The sequence below is a fragment of the Rattus norvegicus genome, chromosome 4, assembly GCF_021556685.1.
Source record: "Rattus norvegicus strain SHRSP/BbbUtx chromosome 4, alternate assembly SHRSP_T2T, whole genome shotgun sequence".
Classification (NCBI taxonomy): domain Eukaryota; kingdom Metazoa; phylum Chordata; class Mammalia; order Rodentia; family Muridae; genus Rattus; species Rattus norvegicus.
Window position 1 is genome coordinate 125283132 of NC_141537.1, and position 8818 is coordinate 125291949.

Genomic DNA, 8818 nt, shown 5'->3' on the forward strand with positions numbered 1-8818 from the left:
ACCTCTAAAGGGCCTGGCTCTCAATCTTCTTATGGTGGCTATGTTAACACGAGTGAGTTTTCGATAGGCACCCAGACTGTAGCAGAAGGATAGGCACCCTCTATGCCTCTCATCAGGCGGGGCTGTGTGTACCAATGACTGAAATCTGAAAGGAATTCCGGTGACCTATGAGATCATTCTGGCTATAGCTTTCAGCCACAGGAGGCCTCGGGGCAGATGTGTGGTGGATGAATCCAGTATAAGAAACCCAGAGAAGGTGAGCACAGTGGTAGTCTCTGAGGATGTTGCTCTGGGTGTGGTAACATCTGTAATCCCAGCACTCAGGAGGCAGCTGAGGTAGAGGCTGCCATGAGTTTGAGGCTAGCCTGGGCTACAGAGTAAGAACCCATCTCAAAAACAAAACAAAAATATAGGGGGGAGAGAGAGAGAGAGAGAGAGAGAGAGAGAGAGAGAGAGAGAGAGAGAGAGAGAGAGCTATTAGTTCTTTTTTTATGAACATTTTTAATTATTAGAATAAGACAGTACAGAAGATGCAACTCACAGGTGTCATTTTTTTATGATTGGTCATAAGGGTTGCTGAGGAATTAGTCTTCTCCCCTGGCATGTGCAAGGAGATGACAGTTCATTTTGCTTTTTACCTTTCCCAGGGACAGTGTGGGATTAGTTCTCTGCATCCACAGTCTCCTAGGAACTTCGCTGTAGGCTATTTGCACTTTGGTGCTACCAGACCAGAAACCGAAAGAGTTTCAAGAAGGAGGAAAGATAATTAAGTAAGTCAATCAGTCAGTCAGTCAGTCAGTCAGTCAATCAATCAGTCAATCAGTCAATCAGTCAGTCAGTCAGTCAGTCAGTCAGTCAGTCAATCAGTCAATCAGCCAGTCAGTCAGTCAGTCAGTCAGTCAGTCAGTCAGTCAGTCTAGGACAGCCCAGGCACACTGCAGCATTGCCCAGTTTGCAGGGCAAACCCATTACAGCTCAGAACTGCCCAACGGCTCTGGTTCATTGAGTGGCTTTCTTGTCCACATGGGGACTCTCATTTCTAGCAAGTTGCCTTCTGTAAATTGCAACTGAACTTCATCTAAACTTTATTGACCATGAAACTCTGTTGCTCAGAATCCTGAATGCCCTTTTTAAATCTCACAGTCTTGAGTCACCTCGATATTCCCTAAGAGCCAGAGAGCTGGCTCAGTGGTTTAAAGCACTTGCTGCTCTTGCAGAGGATCCAGGTTCAGGTCCCAGTACCTGCGTAAGGCTTACAACTGTCGGTAACTTCAATCCCAGGGGGCCCGAGACTTTCTTCTGTCCTTCTTGGGCATTGTATGCATAGGACACACATACACGCATGCATACAAACACTCAAACGCACAAACTAAAAGAAAAATAAATATGAATAAACAACAATAAAAACCAATATATTGTAAATGATAATTTCTTATGGGCTGGAGAGATGGCTCAGTGGTTAAGAACACTTACTACACTTGAGTCTAGCAATCTCAATTTTAGTTCCCAAAACCCACATCAGGTAGCTCATAATGTCTTGTAATTCTAGCTCCAGGGGATCCAATGTCCTTTGGCCTCTGAGTACATCCCCTCCCCCCCCACACACACATACAGCATGTATACATTTATGCATGAAAGAAAGAATACCAAGTTGATAATCGCCCTGCAGATCCTCAACCTAATATTTCCCAAAGCCTATTTTGCAAACACTTTTCAAAACACAGTACCAGGCAAGCTTCCGCTGTTAGGGAAGTGTGGGACCTGCAGTGTGCGGTGACTTTCTACCTAGTATTACACAGAGAAACTAAGGACCCAAGGCCCATAATGAGGAACCGTGTTCACTCAGCCAGCGGCTATGAGAGGGAGTCACTTTTGCCTTTTTTTAAAATTTTCCAAAAAGTATATGCTACTGGAAAATAACTTGAGAAATACCATCCTACTGAGACTCCCGATGTATCCAAGATGTGGTGAATGGACTCGGAGATGGGAGGTGGAGACCTGGAGTTGGCCATAGTTAATGGCCAACCTAGGCCCTGGAACTCCGTGTTTCCAAGCTCTGGGTTCAGTACTCTTATCAGCAGCTCCTCCCAGCTAAGGTTGGCAAAGAGTTATTGGAGAGATAGCCAGGCCATAAAGTGCCTAATGACCCAGGATTTTACTAGACAAGCTGATTCTAAAGGTTATTGTACTGGAAAGATAACTGTGAAACAGGCAGCTCTGGTTCCTCCCAGGAGAACTTCCCTGTCCACTGGGGAAGAAAAGGCACAGCTGTGGCTTCTCTCCCACAGGGCATCTTTGGGAAGTAGGAGCGGGAGCTGGGTATGTGGGCCCTGAGTTTGTGTGCTCTCGACATACAGATCAACAGACTTGATCTCGAAGGATGCCAGTGATTGGAAAGGGGATAATAAATGCAATATATATCCCTGGCATTGCATACTTCAAGGGTTTTATGTTGTGATCCCTTCATGAGGAACATTGGGGACCAAACATCTTCTAAATTAGAGTGAAGCTTTTTGGTGATGCTATGAGGTTTGCTCTCACAACCCTGGGCAGGTTTGAACAGGAAGCCCAGTGTAGAACAGGACACAGCAAGGAGGACAGAGGAGGTATAACCTGGGCAAAGAGAAGTCACAAGATGCTGGAGACTTCATTGAGAAGGTGAAGGGCTGTGTGTGCATGTGTGTGCATGTTCTGTGCATGTGTGTCTGTGTTCCTCTTACCTCAGTCTTGTGAGTGCTGAGGAAAAGCATAACTTTAAATGAGAATCAAGGCCAAGAACAGGCATGGAGATGACAGACTTTTATCCATCCATCCATCCACCCATCCATCCATCCATCCATCTACCTATTTGTAGCCCACTGTGTAGCTCAGGCTGTCCTGGAACTCACAGCAACCCACCTGCCTCTAGAGTGCTAGAATTAAAGGCATCCACCACTCCCCACTCCCAAACCCCCAACGTTAAAATAAAAACAAAGACCCTTAAACAGACTTAAGGCCAAAAAAAATTAAGGTTCTCACTTCAGGTGTGCCTGCATCCAGATTCCCAGGTAACTTGATTCTCCCTGGCTGTGTTCACAAGGCTGCTAACTCCCCTGCAGGTTCTCTACCCACTAATGGCATCAGAGCTGCAACAGCAAAGACTGATCCTGTAGCTTAGCTAGCCAGCTTTCCCAAAGGTCGTACTGTATAGTCTTAGGATTAACTGAGCCCTGGTTGGCTGTAAATTGATTGGCCACTACAGATGAAGGTACAAGCAGTTGTGAGCCACCCACAAAGGGTGCTGGGAACAGATCTTAGCTCTTCTGAAAGAGCATTGAGCACTCAGCCACTGAGCCATCTCTCCAGCCCCACCCCAACCCTGCCTTTTTATTTATTTATTTATTTATTTATTTATTTATTTATTTATTTATTTATAGACAAAAGTCTTAAGTAGGTCTGCTCTCAAACATGCTATGCAGCTGAGAATAAATTCTGGTTCTCCCACCTCCACCTCTGAAGAGCTGGGATTCCACTGTTTTGAGGCAGTAGCTCAAGTCCTGAAGGCTGGCTCTGGACTCATTTGCAGGCTGAAAGGATCCTCTGCCTCCGCTTCCCAAGTGCTGGTGCTGAAGGCGCACAGCGCACCCGGCTTATTCCCAGCTCATTTGTTTGGAGTTGGCTTATTCTTTTGTTTTCGTTCTTTACATAGTCCAGATATCAATCCCTTATATGGAACGTGAGTTGCCTATGATTTCTCCTAGATACAGGTTACCTTTTCACAAAAGTTTCAATGATGAAGTCCAGCTTGCCTGCATTTCTTTCACTGTCTGCCCTTGGTTATGATATCAGAAACTATGGCCAAACTCAGGATGATGCTTTTGCTTAATCGTGTGAGCATTTTAGTTGTAACCTTTATGCTGAGGTATCTGGTGCGTATCGGGTGCAGTCCCTCTACTGTGTAATGCATGGACCCAACTTCGCTCTTCCACAGGGACCCTTCCCACTGCCTGGAACAGACTGTTCTTTTCCAGTTAAAAAGCTGTGACTAGGCTTGGAGAGCTGGCTTAGAAGTCAAGAGCAGAGGACCTCAGTCACTTCCCAGTGCACATGGCAGCTCACAACCATCTGAAACTCCAGTTTCAGGAGATCTGATCACCTCTCCTACCTCTGCAGGCTCCAGACATACATGTGGTACACACGGGAAAACATGCATACATATAAATGAAAATTAACACAATTTTAAAAGAAAACAAAAGTCTCAACAACCCTGCTGAAAACCAATTAAACATAGATGCAGTCTGGATTTGCTGCTGGTCTCTAGGTTCTGTCCCCTTGCTTTGTGTCTCCATCCTTATGCCCATCACATTCTGTTGTGATTCCTGGACCATTGCATTCAGTTTTGACATTTGGAAATGCAAGCCCTCCAACTTCATACATCCCTTTCAACATTGTTTTTGTTACTCAGGGTCTCTCACAATTTCAAGGAATTATAGGATCCATTCACCTGCTTCTTCAAAAACAAGTCATTGGTAGGGACTGAACTTATCTATTGATCACCTTGGGAAGTACTTTTTCGTTTCTTCTTGCCTAACTGCCCAGGGTGGAGTTTGTGATACAATACTGAATAGAAGCAGTGAAGGAAAACATCCCTGGGGATGGGTCATGACCTCAGGGGATGGGTCAACTTTTCACTACTACATATCATACAAACTCTAAATCATTCCTTTGCACCACTTATCCTGTTGAAGATTTCCCTTTTATTACTAGCCTGTCAGGTAAAGTGTGTGTGTGTGTGTGTGTGTGTGTGTGTGTGTGTGTGTGTGTGTGTGTGAATGAAAAGGGAGTAGTTTTATCAAGTTCTTTTTCTTAAGAATTGAGATGATCACAGTTTTTGGGTTTTTTAATTTAAATTTAAATTTATCTTCAAATAGTAATTAAAATAAAATGAGCCCAGATAGTTCAGAGTATAGGGAAAGGAAATTGCCAGAGTCGGGGTGGGATATTGTGAATGAGTGGGCACGTGAAGCTGCTGTAACAGTTATGCTATAAATATAGGTTAACCAGGGTTATTTCGTCTATTCGCATTGGCTAACTTTTGTGTATTGAACCATCCTTGCATTCCTGAAGGAAATCCTACCTGGTGATGATCCCTGTATGAGTAATTTATGGAAAGCATTGTTACATTTTCTACCCATGAGGATACTAGTCTGCAGTTTCCTTGTGATGTCTGAACCTGGCTTTGGTATCACATAAATCCCTGCCTTAGAGAAGTACCGCCCTCAGCTTTTGAAAGTAAGCTGACCTACATACAGTCTTGCTTACTAAACTCAAATTTCTTGCTTTCCTCACAACTTAAAAAAAAAAAAAACTTGCTTTAGCCAGCATGCCTTTGAGCCTAGCACTCATGGAGCAGAGGCAGGTATGAGTTTAGGACCAGCCTGGTCTACTGAGCAAGTTCTGGGACTGTCAGAGTTACAAAGAGAAACCCTGTTTCCAGAAAACAAACAAACAAACAAACAAACAAAACAAATATACAAGACTTATTTTATGTTTAACTATGTCCATCTGTGTACATGTCTGTAGGTGGGTCTGTGCAGGAGTGCAGATGTCCACAGAGGCCAGAAGAGGACATTGGATCTCTAGGGCTGGAGTTACAGGTGATTGTGAGCGGTCAACAATGGGTGCTGGGAAAGACGCCAATACTCCCCCAGACCAGTCTTAACTGAGCCATCTCTCCAGCTCCCCACGTGGATCATGCTGAGTAGACCAGCCTGGCCATTTTCAAATCTCAAACCCTTGATCCTCCTGTCTCAGTTCCCCAAATGCTGAGCTGAAAGGCCTGCACCACCTCACCCAGCCCCTCAAGGACTGTTTCTAGTAATGTGTCCGTGGCGCAAACTGGCTTCCATAGCTTCCATACAGATTCATGTTTGTTGTTGTTAAAAGTAACTCTCTCTCTCTCTCTCTCTCTCTCTCTCTCTCTCTCTCTCTCTCTCTCTCTCTCTGTGTGTGTGTGTGTGAGTGTGTATGTGTGTGTGTGTGTGTGCACAGCATCTTTCTGTGTAACTCTATATTGACTTGGAACTCATTATATAGACCAAGCTCGCCCAGAACTCAGAGACATACACCTGCCTCTGTCTCCCAAATGCTGGAGTTAAAGGGCTGTGCCACCATGCCTCGCAGAATTTTTTTTTTTTATATTCTAATACTACAACCCTGAAATCATATCACTCAATGTGCACTGCTGCATGTCGTGACCATTCTGTTGCTCTTGTTGGTCCCCCTTTCTGAATTAAACTTGTGCACATCATGTTCCTTGGTTCATACAGCCTCTGAGGAGTGCATTCTGTTAACCTGGCAGGCAGCCAGTGACTGGGTTTTTATTCTCTTTTTAAAGACGTACGTAGTTGGGGCAGGGGCTTGCCTTCATGTGTGTCTGTGTACCACATGCATGCAGTAGCCACAGAAATCAGGAGGATAGATCCCCTAGAACTGGAGTTACATACAGATGGTTGTAAGCTGCCATAAAACACAGGTCTTCTGCAAAAGCAGCCAGTGCCCTTAACTACTGAGCCTTCTCTCCAGCCCAAAGCCAGTGATTTTAACCCACACCTATACATTTAGCCTAGAACCAAAAAGAAAAAAGAAAAAAAATTCCCAGTGTTTTCAAGTCAACCATATGCATGCTGGTACATGTCTTTATTTGTTTTATAACTTTAGTCTTCACTTCCTGTTTGTGGAGGACCACAAGGTCAGGCAGAAGTGAGAACACCCATTGAGCCTTCTGAAGCTCTGAGAATGCATATCTCCCAGGATGAGCCTTCATCCCTCAGCCAATGCCGATCTCCCACCCTTCTTCCTAAGAAATTTGGTCTGTCTCTAGCTTGCTTCAGACATTTTCTGCTGGCTCTATAGAAGCCATGCATTTGCCTTTCATTGTTTTTAACAGATAGCACCTGGGAAGCTGACTCAACCTCTTTCTGGAGAAAGCTCAATAGTGACCCTGTCCCTGGAGGGAATCAATAACAGGCTAGAGCAGAACACCAGGGTTCTTTGATAGCCGTGCTTCTTCCCCTGTGCACTGGGCTCCTGGGTATGGGAGTGGTTGATGGGTGCAGGGGTTCAAATACCACAAAGTTCTAATGTTAAGATTCTTCAGGGTTTACATTTTCCAGTTGTGCTTGATTAAGAATCCTCATGAGTCTTGTGAGCTTTTAGTTTTCCAGTTCTAATAAAGTTGATTCTGGAAGCTTCTACCAGTTCACTGCCCCTTCAGTAGATCATGGGTTTCTGTAGTTCCCCTCTCTGTGGTTCTTCTCTGGGACTCTGTCCTTTAAAATGTAGTATGCACTTCATAGCTGGTGCTGGGACTATGAAGAAGCAAGGAGAGAAAGGAGAGGTTGGCCTGTCATTCCTCACTGCAGGCGTCCTAGAACCTTAGGCTCTGAACTAGTAGTCCCTGCATGGTTCATGGTGTATGTGTGCATGCATGTGTGTGTGTGCATGCATGTGTGTGTGTGTGTGTGTGTGTGTGTGTGTGTGTGTGTGAGAGAGAGAGAGAGAGAGAGAGAGAGAGAGACAGAGACAGAGAGAGAGAGTGAGAGAATGAGAGACTGTGTGTGCGTACGAGTGGAAAGATGAGAATCAGAACATATGCATTTAAGCCTAGCCTTATTAGGTTTGGCCCATTGTGCCAACACAGCAGTGGGAACAATGGAGTCTTGTCATCATGAGGAAATCAGCTGGTGTGGGATGACATGCTCAGAATTCAAGGGACCCAGTGGATCTCTTCTGGATGTTTCTCTGACTGGTGATGACAACTATGAACAACGAAATAATTTCATCCAACTAGAGAGTGGTGACCAGGAGGTCAGGCCTGTGAGACAAAGACTAGCTATCCACCCTCAGAGCAGTGGCCATGGTGTACAGCATAAGGAACAGGAGCTCAACAGTGAACACCAGAAACTGCAGGAGCACTTGGAGCCAACACAGCAGTGGGTGGCAGCTGGTCTCTGAACACTCTGGTTTTGTCACTTTGAGGGCTGGGTCTCATGTAGCCAAGGCTGGGCTTAATTATACCTTCCGCCTCTCCATCCTGTGTTCTGAGATTGTAAGTGTGCACTAGCACAACACTGGCTCCAGAACCATCCTTATCTTCTTTGTAGAAACCGTGAGCATCAAAAATCTGTAGCAGAAAGGAGTGGGCCTAACCCAAGAGGCTCCAGTATCCTAGGTCTCCATTTCCATGTAAACCAGCCCACCCTGTCTGCCAGAGAGCCTCCTCTGGCTGCTGGGACCTGCTCTCGGAAGAGATACAGCAGTCGAGAATTGCCAAGGGAACACCTACTGTACCAGCAGCCCTTGCTGCCTGCCTCAGGAGGAATACCAGGGTGTTCCACGCCGGCTCCTGCCGCTCACGGAGGTAACGTGTATGTTCACACATGCTTTCTCCATTCCTTCTCTTCTTTATCTCAGCCCCATTCTTCTACAAGTTTGTCTTGGCATGAAATAAGCTATGTAATGAAATCCCTGGCTGGAACTGCCTCTTGGGGAGCCCAGGCTGAGGCACACTATTCCTCGCCTCCCTTCCTCTGGGGTTCGCCATCCATTTCAACCCTAGGGAGTGGGCAATTGAAGGGCTGCCCTTTTCAAACAACTAACACCTCCGTCCCATAGGCTGCAGTTCTCTGCAGTTCCTGACCTCAGCTTCCTCCGTTCCCCTTTCACACTCTGCTTGTGCGTTTTCTGGGGTATATTCCTGGTGTGTGTACTGATTATCTTTGTGCCAGTTGGGCTACACAGAAATGTTGAAACAGGCCCTGGAGGTATCTGAGGCCGA